Source organism: Macrobrachium nipponense, chromosome 10 (genome assembly GCF_015104395.2).
Source record: "Macrobrachium nipponense isolate FS-2020 chromosome 10, ASM1510439v2, whole genome shotgun sequence".
Taxonomy (NCBI): Eukaryota; Metazoa; Arthropoda; class Malacostraca; order Decapoda; family Palaemonidae; genus Macrobrachium; species Macrobrachium nipponense.
This window is the reverse complement of record NC_087204.1, coordinates 100,033,440-100,048,439: the sequence shown is the minus strand read 5'-3', so window position 1 is coordinate 100,048,439 and position 15,000 is coordinate 100,033,440.

Below are 15,000 nucleotides of genomic sequence, written 5' to 3'. Positions count from 1 at the left end.
AGTTGACAGAGAGAAGCGACGACAACTATGCCAGGTACAGAGGTGACGAGGACAAATTACCGTTTAATGAGGGCAACCAGTCTTTTAATATTATAACGACTCCAGCGTTGTTAGTTGGTCAGGATGTTTAACATAATCAATTATTGTAAAATGTTCTTTTTGAATTTCAGTCTTGCATATTATTGAGTGGTTTCTGATATTGGAAAATTCTGGTTGTTTTATCTTCTGACCTGTACGGAAGCTAAAGCCCAAATGGCTACAACCTCCCCGAGTCGATCCAACATAAGAGCCCGGACGTCCAGGGCATGTGAATTTATAAATAACGTTGGATCTCATGAAGGGCTGAAGGCGATCTTTAAAGTTAAAAAACGATCGAATAGTGCAAGGATTACTCGACACAAGCCTGACTTTAAGACAGGGAATTTCCTGTTCAATTAAACGAGTGAAGCACCCTATATATATATATATATATATATATATATATATATATATATATATATATATATATATATATATATATATATATATATATATACACATATATATATATATATATATATATATATATATATATATATATATATATATATATATATATATATATATATATATATATATATATATATATATATATATATATACATATATATATATATATATATATATATATATATATATATATATATATATGTATATATATACATATATATATATATATATATATATATATATATATATAAATAAAATATATATATATATATATATATACATATATATATATACATATATATATATATACTATATATATATACTATATATATATATATATATATATATATATACTATATATATATATATATATATATATATATCAGTAGAAGGATCACAGTGATATTCTTGTTTGCCAAGACGAAATATATTTGTTGAAATACTTACAACGATGATTATAGCTATAATCATTGTAAATATTTCGATAAATATATTTCGCCTTGATCAACATGAATATTACCGTGGATCCTTTCACTAATAACTTAGAAGCACGGTACGGTGTATATATATATATATATATATATATATATATATATATATATATATATATATATATATATATATATATATAATATATGTGTGTGTGTGTGTGTGTGTGTGTGTGTGCGTATGTGTGTGTGATTTTACTATGTCACTACATAATCAAGTGGGTAATTGAGACGCAATATCCTTTATATATATATATATATATATATATATATATATATATATATATATATATATATATATATATATATATATATATATATATATATTTTATCGATATATTTTCTTCACCTGTTTACCAGGCGTACTGAATAGGTAGCTTTGAAGTGTTGAGGTAAACATATTCTTCAGAGTTTTCAATAATAATAATAATAATAATAATAATCCTTATATTTCGCAAAGTAATTTTTCCTGTGTTTTATTTTTGTTTCATTATTAGAAACTTGCTCAACTCCCGTCAAGCGTTAAAGCGTATTGGCCCCGCCCCTTTTTTTTATCGACGAATAGCCAATTTTTAGTTATTAATTCCGTTCACAGCCAACAGCAAAATCCTCCTGCAGCCGACGGACAGAGTCATATCATAAAGAAACAAAAGCCGTTTGCAATACGCTGAATCAACACAACTGGTTGTGATTCGCTGATATCAACGTAATTTGTCCGTATGGCGTCTATTCTCGCGTGCCTGAGCCTCCGTAATTCGGTTATTATACCTTGTTTGGGAAGCCTTGAAAAAAATGAAAATAAAAATGGCATTAGTGATCAATACCCGTCACTTTTCAAACGGGCGTCTTTTCCTTTTGTGACGATAATTTGCATGATCGAATTATTCACGGGGCTGTGAAAATGATTTCGACGCTGGGCTGATGTCGCGCGGGTCGGGTAGGGGGTTTGGGGGGGGGGGGTGGGGGTTTGGGGGGGGGGGGGGGGGTAAGGGGGGGGGGGGGGGGGGGCTGTGGGGGTGCTCCCGTGTCTGCTAATGAATTTATTGAAGTTATACGTGTATCATATTGTGGTTTTTAATTGTGTATTTATGCATGTATATATTGACGAAGTACTGCTACATCTAGCGTTAGAAATCATAATATATATATATATATATATATATATATATATATATATATATATATATGTGTGTGTGTGTGTGTGTGTGTGTGTTATATATATATATATATATATATATATATAGATATATATATATATAGTATATATATATATATATATATATACATATATATATATATATATATATATATATATATATATATATATATATATATGTATATATATATATATATATATATATATATATATATATATATATATATATATATATATATGTATATATATATATATATATATATATATATATATATATATATATATATATATACTACACAGACAGTAGTAATGACGAGCGTACAAAACCGTTCGAGACCACAGATCCACCGATGACAGGTGTCAAAAAGGGGGCGTGGCTTCAAAAAATCATCAGGGCCTGGGTGATGGAAAATCACACATATACTTTTTACGGTGCAATACCGACAAACGTGCAGAGTGTGTTAGTGTTTAGGTTGTTAGTGGTGTGTGTGTGTGTTTTATGCGCATTGATTTGGACGTTCATTCAAAACACACAATTTTCTAGACTTATTACTTCGTTTTGGTTGGTTGTTGGAACATAAACCAATATGAATATATACATGCCGGCGCTATCAGCGGGAACCTGATTAGAATTTGGATGAATAATAATGAAGCCGTTACGCTTGATAGCAATTTCAGATATATATTGTGTGCGCGCCATTTTGCACCGCGAGAGAGAGAGAGAGAGAGAGAGAGAGAGAGAGAGAGAGACTGGAGTTGGGGGAATATCTATCTCATAGATTAGAATTTCTAACGCTAGATGTAGCAGTACTTCGTCAATATATACATGCATAAATACACAATTAAAAAACCACAATATGATACTCGTATAACTTCAATAAAAAAAACCATTCACAGCGGTCGTGTCTCAAATACGACAAGGGCAGCTTCATAATAAATGAATAGATGAATAAATAAATAAATAGAATAAAAAAGAATTCCCGGAAACAAGAGAGAGACAAAAGCCCAAGGCTGTCGTGGATACGAGTAAAAAGATATAGCATTCACGGCTGTCGTGGATACAAGTAAAAAAAAAAAACATTCACTTCTATCGTGGATACAAGTGAAAAAAAAAAAAACATTCACCTCTTTCGAGGATACAAGTGAAAAAAAAAAAAACATTCATGGCTATCGTAGATACGATTTAAACAAAATATATTCACGGCTTCGTGGATACAAGTAAAAAAAACACACACACATTCACGGCTGTCTTGGATACAAGTAAAAATATATAAAATTCACGCCTTTCGTGGATACAAAAAAAAAAATTATTCACGGCTGTCGTGGATACAGGTTTAAAAAAAAACATTCACCTCTTTCGTGGATACAAGTGAAAAAAGAAAACATTGACGTCTGTCGTGGATACAAGTTTTAAAAAAAAAAGACATTCACCTCTTTTCGTGGATACAAGTGAAAAAAGAAAACATTGACGTCTATCGTGGTTACAAGTTTAAAAAAAAAACATTCACCTCTTTCGTGGATACAAGTACAAGAAAAAAAAAAACATTGACGTCTGTCGTGGATACAAGTGCCTGAGTTCTCCAAGAGCATCGTAAGCCCTTAATTGTTTCCGGTCGTCTCAATGGCATCCAGGAAGTAGTTATCCAGATTCCCGCGGTACTTTTACGTGAAGACCTTTTAAAACATCGTCTCTTCGGCAACTTCGGAAAACTTATGACGTAGGACCCCTCCCTACCCTCTCTCATTTACCACCCCCCCCCTCCCATAGTTCTCCCGGGACACCCCCTCCAATGCAAGGACTAATCCCACGAGCTCCATACAATAGTCTCCCCATTAAGAGGGATAGCTTACCGTCGTCAGTGCACCTCGCGGAGTGAGCTCTATGCATTGCGTAAGGTTCTTTGCAGCGTCCTTTTATCTAGGCAGCCCCTTTCATTCCTTTAACTGTACCTCCGTTCGTATTCTCTTTCTTCCATCTTATCTTCCCCCATCCTCTACATAACGATTGTTTCGTAGTGCAGTTGCTTAACTACTTAGCTAGAGGGCTGCAATTTGGTACGTTTTGATGAGTGGAGGGTGGTGGGTGATCAACGTACCAATTTGCAGCCCTCTAACCTCAGTAGATTTTAAGATCTGAGGGCGGACAGAAGGTGGCCTTATATTGTTGCCAGATGGACGATCAAGGCTAACTTTGACCTTAAATAAATAGAAACTACTGAGGCTAGAGGGTTGCAATTCGGTACGTTTGATGACTGAGGGCGAGGAATGAATGCTCGGTAGACCTCAGGCATCCATCGAATTTCCAGACTCCCCTCCCCCCTCCCCCCGCCCGCCCCTAAGGGAAGGGCCTGTATAGTCTCAAAGGGCCTCTTTGAAGTATGGCTTTGCTTTGTTCTTAAGGTGGATTATTATTATTATTATTATTATTATTATTATTATTATATTATTATTCAGAGGATGAATTCAGTCATCCAAAGAATCAAGGTATTATTTGAAAGGCGTCACAAGACATAATAGAAAATGAAAAGGCTTAGTTATTGAAAAGTAACAAAATAAGATAAATGCATAAATCTGTATGAAAATAGATGACAATATAAATGGATTATTGAAATGCAGAGTATATTGTTGTGAGGAAGTAATGTGTTGCATCTGGGTTTCATTGAAAAAACTCCTTTCTAATAATAATAATATAATAATAATAATAATAATAATAATAATAATAATGTCAGCCATAATAATAGTTGGTTTATCATCTGTCTACTTTTTAACTCTAACAGAAATCCTCTAATTACTTAATTACTGTCTTTAACCGCTACCATCTCTCTCTCTCTCTCTTTCTCTCGTCTCTCTCTCTCTCTCTCTCTAGCAACTTCATGGTCTTTGGATCTTGAGAATAATACCGTATATATCTTAGCAAGGATAATAGACCTTTTTTTTTTTTAGATACTTACTTTGACTCGCAGATTTGAATATTAAAAATTATCATTCATATTAATTATTATAATTCAAATTCGTTTATCAGGATATCAAATTCAGTCTGTGATATCATCTTTTACTTCGGCTGCTACAGTCATCAAGTTCTAGGCCTAAGAACCAACACATAGGCCTACTTTATATAACTAACGGAAATTATGGTTCGCTGTAGAGTAAACACGTTATATTTCGACTTGCATAATGAGAAGGTTATAGTTTTACAGTTAGAGGGTTATAGATCTACAAATAGGTTACAGCTTTACATTTAGAAGGTTAGTATAATGAGAAGGTTATATGTTTTACAGTTAGAAGGTTATAGCCCTACAATTAGGTTATAGCTTTACATTTAGAAGGTTATAGCTTAACATTAGGTTATAGCTCTACATTTTGAAGGTTATACCTTTAGATTTAGAGGTTATAGCTGTACAATTAGGTATAGATTACATTTATAAAGTTATAGCTTCGTCTAAGATTCTCAAAGTACTTTACGATAATCTCTCGTAATGAGTGTCTGTAACAGAAATTATTGGAAAATATACAAAGGATTTAAAACAGTAATCATGGAAAAATATACGAAGGATTTCAAACAGAAATTACGGGAAAAATATACGAAGCATTTAAAACATAAAATTAGGGAAAATATACGAAGCCTTTAAAACAGACATCAAGGGAAAATATACGAAGCCTTTCAAACTGAAATTAGGGGGAAATATACGAAGGATTTCAAACTGAAGTTAGTGGGGAAAATATACTAAGCAGTTAAAACAGAAATCAGGGGAAAATACACGAAGGATTTCAAAACGGAAAATTACGGGAAAATATACAAAGCAGATAAAACATAAATCAGGAGGAAATATACGAAGATTTAAAAACGGATTATGGGAAAAAATGCACAAATTATAAAATAAAATATTAGTGGAAAAAAATATACGAAGCCTTTAAAACAGAAACCAAGAGAAAAAATATAACAGGAAGTGATAGTACCCAGAATCGAAAACGTATAGGTCAAAACTGAATTCCAACCGTCATGATGGCCGGTTTCCAAAAGCATATAATGTCATGATAAAGTACGATATTTAAGAACGAACACCACTCCCACCCCACCCCCCATCTCTCTCTCTCTCTCTCTCTCTCTCTCTCTCTCTCTCTCTCTCTCTCTCTCTCTCTCTCCTCTTTTGTCGGAGGGTACCAGCAATCGTAAACTTCAGGGATATGATTTTCCCTTTTCCGCTGCTCTGTGACGTGTCAGAAAAACATAGCCTCTCCCACGCTCATGCATACACTTACACACACACACATATACGTACACACATACGTACCTACAGGTACACACTTACACACATACCTGGAAACTTAGCGGTGCTACGAAAAGGGTCTGAGATATGAATCTGTTTTTCGAGTTTTCCGTCCATAATCGGGTTTTTGTTTTATCTCTCTCTCTCTCTCTCTCTCTCTCTCTCAACATCTCTCTCGTCTCTCTCTCTCTCTCTCTCTCTCATTTCTAGACGTCTCGATGACAGTGTTTTTTTGTGGGGATAAATATATTCTTAGACATTTAAGATTACGTTTTATTTCACATGAATGAAATGGAAGGTTAGCACACCAATATATTTTGGGAAGGAGTAATTAAGTATAAAATAACTACTTATATATATATATATATATATATATATATATATATATATATATATATATATATATATATATATATATATATACACACACACACATCGCTATTTTTATAACGTAATTTACTTCCGTGAAATAAATGGTAATCTTAAATGTCGAGAAATATATATTATCGCACACACAAAAAAAGAAAAAAATAACTAATCGAGACGATCTAGAGAGAGAGAGAGAGAGAGAGAGAGAGAGAGAGTCTACCTTAGCAAGACAAGAAGACAGATAAGAGTAATTCCTCCCTCGCGCGCGCAAATGGACACACAAAAAAAACTTTTCTCAAAGAAGGAGGAATAAGCCCCGCTGAGATAACAGGAGAACAAGGAAACAGCAGCAATAATAATTGCTTATTGCTTCCCCCACAATCCCCGAGGAAACAAAACATCTGATGAGGGACAGCAATAAGACTGTTGCTGAGTTATCGGAAGCATTTCTTTGTCACATAAGTCTGAGATGCGTATGGATAAGTTCTGAAAAGCAGGGGATATTGATCCATATTGGCCTGTGGACCGAGATTTCGCACAGAGAGAGAGAGAGAGAGAGAGAGAGAGAGAGACCTAGTTTTGAGGACTCATGGTGAGAGAGAGATGGAAGTGTTATGAGAGAGAGAGAGAGAGAGAGAGAGAGAGGGAGAGAGAGAGAGAGAGAGACCCTAGTTTGAGGACTCATGGTGAGAGAGAGATGGAAGTGTTATGAAGAGAGAGAGAGAGAGAGAGAGAGAGAGAGAGCTAGTTGAGGACTCATGGTGAGAGAGAGATGGAAGTGTTTTATAGAGAGAGAGATATGGAAGTGTTATGAGAGAGGAGAGAGAGAGAGAGACAGAGCAGACAGACAGAGAGAGAGCTAGTTGAGGACTCATGGTGAGAGAGAGATGGAAGTGTTTATGAGAGAGAGAGATATGGAAGTGTTATGAGAGAGAGAGAGAGAGAGAGACAGAGAGAGACCTAGTTTGAGGACTCATGGTGAGAGAGGGATGGAAGTGTTTGATTTTTTTTTTTTTTTTTTTTTTTTTTTCGAGAGAGAGAGAGAGAGACGGGGGGGGGGTGCCTAGTTGAGGGACTCATGGTGAGAGAGAGATGGAAGTTATAAGAGAGAGAGAGAGAGAGAGAGAGAGAGAGAGAGAGAGAGACGTAGTTGAGAACTCATGATAAGAGAGAGAGAGAGATGGAATTGTTATGAGAGAGAGAGATATTCTCATTGGGAACCCATGACTCCGAAAGAGAGAGAGAGAGAGAGAGAGAGAGAGAGAGAGATTGAAAAAAATCCTTCGCATAGAGAGAGAGAAAAATATTCTCATTGGAACCCATGACTCCAGAGAGAGAGAGAGAGAGAGAGAGAGAGAGAGAGAGTCGCAGCCAATATCCTATGATTCGAGAGAGAGAAAGTGAGAGATATATATTTAATATTCTATTAAAAAACCACGACGACTGCACAGAGCCAGAGAGTGAAAAAAAGAGAGAGAGAGAAAGCAGCAGCAAGCCTCTCTCTCTCTCTCTCTCTCTCTCTCTCTCTCTCTTCTCTCTCTCTCCCTCTCTCTGTCCGTCAGCGTCTTTCTCCTACGATGCAGACTGCCAGATATTAAATTTCGTGGGGTAAATAACGCCAGAACTGCGCCATTTTTGTACACAATCTCCTCTTCGGATGTTGGAGCTCAAAAGGCCATCTTGGTTTTTCCAAATTAAACTTAAATTTAAATTCGAATAAATCAGAATTGGATATAAATTAAATTACTAATTCCGTGTGTCTGATTGGAGGGGATTGTTAATTGTTTTTTGTTAATTAAGGTCTCTGTGTAAATTAATTAGGTCAAATCAGGTCAAATGAAATTCGTTATTGGTTTTATTATATCTTTTGTCGAGAGATTTAGTATCGATCATTCATTTTTATTATTATTATTTTATTATTATTATTATTATTATTATTATATTATTATTATTCTTTGTTTTTCTTGTGTAACTATGGTTTGGGTACTTTCTCGTATATTGTTTAAAATTGAAAGGTAATATATTTGGGACTTTTTCTTCCCTTAGGACTTCTAAGGACTTCTGAGGTCTTCACCTTTGGGATTCTTCCTTTTTTGAACTTCATCTCACTCTTCTTCTTATTCTTCTTTCTTCTTCATCTTGGACTTCGTCTCCAAGACCAAGTTTCTGCTAGATTCCTTTAAGCAAATGTACAGCGATTTGCCGTATAAGAGCCGATCTCGATTAAAAAGTGAACGAATAACTCGCCTCCCTCTCTACTTTGAAAGGGAATCCAACCAGAGAGAGAGAGAGAGAGATATGCTGCAAAGTCGTGTTGGGAGAACATATATCTCCCAGATTTTTTTGTGTGTGCTCCTTGAAAAGGAATTGTTCTGGGCGGAGAAGAGAGAGAGAGAGAGAGAGAAGAGAGAGAGACGACCCCTTGAATTTGTCGGCCTTTAGACCGAAGATAACGTACAGAGAGAGAGAGAGAGAGAGAGAGAGAGAGAGAAGAGAAAGAGAATTTTCCCTCTGTTTCCCTCCAACCTGGGATCAACTGCTGGTTCTTGATTACCTAACGGGGGGAAACGCCCCCCAAACGTGTACGACTCTCTCTCTCTCTCTCTCTCTCTCTCACTCTCTCTCTCTCTCTCTCTCTCCCCGAGAAAATATCCCGCTGGGAAATCAGGTCAAGTAATGCAAAAGAGATAATAAATATATCTCCCCGACAGAGGAACCGTTGGCGGCGCCTTTTTGTGCGTTCCTGACGAAAGAGACAGACAGACAGACAGACAGACGGACAGACAGGCAGGAGGCAAAAGGATGGTCCTTTCGTTGCCTTTTTTTCGGTTCTTCGAGTTTGTTAAAAATCCCCCCTTTTGTCTGACGAAACGTGTTTCTATGAGTCACGTGACCTCATGAAAAATCCAGTGAATTTCTTGTGGCAATGGTTTTGTTTTTCTCTCATCGCGGCGTGTCCAGAAAAATAATAATAATAATGAAAGTAAAAACTCTCCTGCTATTTTTTTTTTTTAAGTATTTTCGCTACTTAAATTGTAAAAAAATGCTTGTTCTTTAGCTATGTTTTTTTAGTTTTTTTTTTTTTTACATCATTCATAATAAAATATTTTCTTCTTTTGTTTATTTAATTTAGTATTTTCATACATGGAATCATAAAGAAATAGATTTTCCCTTGCTATTTTTTAAAAAATTATTTTCGTACAGCAATAATTGAAAGAGTATATTTACTTTTGCTATATTTTTTCAACGCATTTTTCGTACAAAAATCATAAAATATATTTGTTCTTATGCTATTATTTTTTAAGCATTTTCTTAAATCATTAAAAATATTTTTTTTCTTTTGCTATTTTGTTCACCGAACTTAAAGTTATTTCGAACTTATCATATATTATTATTATTATTATTATTATTTTATTATTATTATTATTATTATTTATTATTATTATTATTTTATTATTATTATTATTATTACTTATTATTATTATTATTATTATTATCTCAGTCATCTTATCTGTATTATTATTATCTCAGGGTCATCTTATCTGACTAGGTTGCATCCTGCCTCCTTAAGAGTCCATCACTTTCCTCACTATGTGCTCTGTTTCCAGGAGCACACTCCTCTGCACGAGTCCTGAAGCTACTTAGCATCTAGTTTTTTCAGGTTCGTCATAATTATTATTATTATTTTTTTTTTTTTTTTTTTTTTTTGCTCTATCACAGTCCTCCAATTTGACTGGGTGGTATTTATAGTGTGGGGTTCCGGGTTGCATCCTGCCTCCTTAGGAGTCCATCTCTCTCCTTACTATGTGTGCCGATTCTAGGATCACACTCTTCTGCATGAGTCCTGGAGCTACTTCAGCGTCTAGTTTTTTCTAGATTCCTTTTCAGGGATCTTGGGATCGTGCCTAGTGCTCCTATGATTATGGGTACGATTTCCACTGGCATATCCCATATCCTTCTTATTTCTATTTTCAGATCTTGATACTTATCCATTTTTTCTCTCTCTTTCTCTTCAACTCTGGTGTCCCCATGGTATTGCGACATCAATGAGTGATACTTTCTTTCTTGACTTTGTCTATCAACGTCACGTCTGGTCTGTTTGCACGTATCACCTATCCGTTCTGATACCATAGTCCAGAGGATCTTTGCGTGATCGTTTTCTATCACTCCTTCAGGTTGGTGCTCGTACCATTATTATTATTATTATTATTATTATTATTATTATTATTATTATTATTATTATTATTATTATTATTATTATATTATATATATATATATATATATATATATATATATATATATATATATATATATATATATCAATCATTAATATCCCTTCTCCTATTCCACACTGTCTTCAAACCACGCGCGCCCTCTCGGGGTCATACACGTCGCTTAAATCGTCCCACCATCGAGCCCCCCCCACCCTCACCCTTCACCCTTCCCCAAAATGGCCCAATACATTTCGTATGTAATGAGGCCCTTTGGTTGGTCCTTCCTGGCACCCTTGATCAAGGCTTCCTGCCCAAAACCGTAAGGTATGTATAGATATCTCTTACCTCAACATCTTGCCTCAGCATCCACGGGATGTGCTTGCGTCACTATGAGTGCAATAGGCCAGGAATTACGAGACGTTTATTGATTGTTTTTTTTTTTTTTTTTCCGTGGGGGGAGTGGGGGAGTTGGTGAGTGGGGGGGTGGAGGTGGAGTGGAGGGGGGGTGTTTTCCTTGACCTTTGCTTTTGCAACTTTGGAGGCATATATATATATATATATATATATATATATATATATATATATATATATATATATATTACATATATATATATATATATATATATATATATATATATACATATATATTATACATTATATATAAATACTATATATATATATATATATATGTATATATATATATATATATATATATATATATATATATAGTATATATATATAGATATGTATGTATGTATACTAAAACCTCAAAGCGACATATCAGTCAACATACAGTAAACTGCAATACAAGTCATCTTTAATTAGTAGTTAAAAAGATATTAATAAAAAAAACGAGCGTATTCGTTGACGAAATAAAAAAAACAGGCAAAGTAATCAAGAGTTTTGTAGATAAATATAAAACTCATGCAAATAAACGGTATAATTATATATGAGATTAACAGGACATCCCTCGAAGTGAGAGCGCGCGCAACATAAATTGTTCCAGACAAATAACGTAGACAAAAATAACAGTTATGAACGTAATTAAACGCAATTAGACGGACGTAGAAACGCTTTCCAGAAATACCCCCAAAAAATAAACAAAATATAAGGGAAAAAAAAACGTGTATACGCTCTGTCATTATCACACTAATTACTTGTAGGTTTATTTTTTCCAAAAGCGAGACAGTTCATATTTTTGAAATATTGTGCATGACAATTTGCGCGAGTCTCCGTGTTGCTAATAAGGAATCCTGGAATCATGGAATCCCCGATTCCTGGAATCCAGGAATTAAATAGAATCATGCATTCCAGCAGTCCAGGAATCCCTGAATCCAGGAATTCTAGAATCCTGGAATCCTTCAGTCTTGCAATCCAGGAGTCCGCGAATCCTAGAAACCTGAAATCCAGGAATCCTAGAATCCTGGAATCCAGGAATTCGAATCCAGGAATCTTAGAATCTTGAAATCCTAGAATCTGGAATCCAGGAATCCTGTAATCCAGGAATCCTGTAATCCAGGAATCATATAATCCTGGAGTCCATGAATCATATTACCCTAAAATCCTGGAATCTAATTTAATGTCCGTTGAATCTGTTTTGGCTACTAATTCTAGATTAGGGGATTTATAATGAGATTTTTTCTTTCTTAATTTCTTGTAGGATTAAATCCTAACATTAGGGGATTTCGTAGGATTTTTGTCTTTATAATTTATTCTGTAATTAAATCCTACATTAGTGGATTCCCATGTGAATTTATTTAGAACTTGTTGTAGGATTAAATAAATTAATATTCAGAAGTTCATTAGGTGCCATTTTGAAAATACTAAGTCTCGGGGAAAGTGTTGAACTCATTATCTAAAACGAGAAGAGAGAGAGAGAGAGAGAGAGAGAGAGAGAGAGTGACTAACAAAACAGTTTTGGATCTCATTTAAAACTGACTTAATTATATGGAAACAAATTAACAGTCAGAGAGAGAGAGAGAGAGAGAGAGAGAGAGAGAGAGGCAGCCTTTACACAAGAAGTTAATCTACTTTAGAGACAAACTTTGCCTATTTTTTTCTCCCGAACTGAGAAATTCAATTACTGGGAAAAACAAAAACTCTTTCTGTTTTTTTTTAATCTTTAAATTTTTAAAATTTTCTCACACGGGTGAGGGGTAGGGGGCCAGGTTAGAAACAGTCGCGCATGCGCCCTCTGCAACCTCTCCCCCCACCCCCCCTATAAGATCATCACCACCATCATAATCATCATTATCATACATTGAACGACGTTATCGGCGGGATCAAACGAATATGGTGATCCACCTCAGCCGCAAAAGCCCTCGAGAAGTAGTAGGCCTTCAAAGCGTAACAAAAATCCATATATCCTTTTTGCCCGGAGGTATGAACGTAGTAGGGAAAGTAGGGAGAGTGTTGGGGGGTGTGGATGGGAGAGGGAAGTAGGTAGGGAGCGGTAGGGGTGTAGAGGGGAGGAGAGGGGATTATGGAGATTAGGAAGGAGAATGACATCAGAAAGATATTTGGGAAATTATTATTTTTATTATTAATATTATTATTATTATTATCATTATTACTACTATTATTTTTGGAAGAAGACCCTCTTTTAAACAATTCTATTGAATAAATTGGCAGAATTCAGCGAATTAATCTTATATAATATCTTTCTATTTTTCCTATTATTACTCGCTTTTCTGCTCAGCGATACTTCGCAATAATTGGCCAATATTCATATTGGGAATAATGCTGAAGGTGGTATTTTATTCAAGAACAGGCGTTTATTAATAAAAGACTGTAGGTAGTCAGTATACTGGTATTATCAGAATACTGGTATATGGGAAGGCGTTCCTCTGGTCCTGATCAAGCGGTGGTCGTCGTCGGTGTTGGTATCATTCCATAAGAGAGGTCAATGTCAGGCCGGGGTCGTCTCTGGTATTCAGCTGGTATTAATGCAGTGTAGCTGTGGCTTATCGCGACGTTTCAACCTTCTCGTAGGTCATCTTCATGGCTGGTCTGCAGTAGAAGTGAAGAGATGGTTCTGGCATGCCGATATTTATTGCGGCTGAATTCAGCCATTTTATTCAACAGTGCGATATTATTATTATTATTATTATTATATTATTATTATTATTATTATTATTATTATTATTCAGAAGATAAACCTATTTCATATGGAGGAAGCGCACATGGGACATTGACCGGAAAGTATTATTATTATTATTATGATATTATTATTATTATTGAAAATAACGGCTATTTCAGCCGCGTTTATTTTGTATAGAAGTTTTTCTATTCCTCTTATTACTGACTCTTTTCTTCTGTACTCAAATCGGCTATTTAAAACGCCAAATGGGGATTCATGTCAAAAATGTGGTATTTGTCAAATTGAATTGCATTTTGTATTATATCTTATTTAGTTTTGCATGATAGAACTTCTTTTGTAAATGAAGAATTAGCGATATGAAAGAGATACCTTTTTTCATTTGTTTATTTTTTAGAATAGAACTTTTTTAAAAAATAAGTCTGAGCAACATTAAAGAGCTGACCTTTATATATTTATTTTTGCACGATCGAACTTGGTTTTTTTAAATGAAGAATCAGCAATATTAAAAAGATATCATTTTTTTCATTTATTTATTTTTTGTGGGAGCGAGATCAAACGCTTGAGAAGAAATCAAAATTTACACAAATAAACGATACTCCGTTTTAATTTTTTATTTGTATTTTTATTTATGTATACGTATATATATTTTTTGAGATGGTTAAGATGGCCACCGAAGGAAAATGAGAATAGGAGAATTTTTTTTTTTTTTTTCTTTTAAGGAACCATCTTGAGCCACAACCCCCCCCCCCCCCCCCAATGGACATCAAATGAGAATGATTCCCTTTCGAGACGTAATCCGATTATGGACGGGAATAACCAACAGCATTTCGACGTATATAATGCGAGAAACAAAAGTAAAAAATAGATAAAGAAGATGCCTTTGCTTTTCGTAATAGAGACAGACTTTTTTTATGTG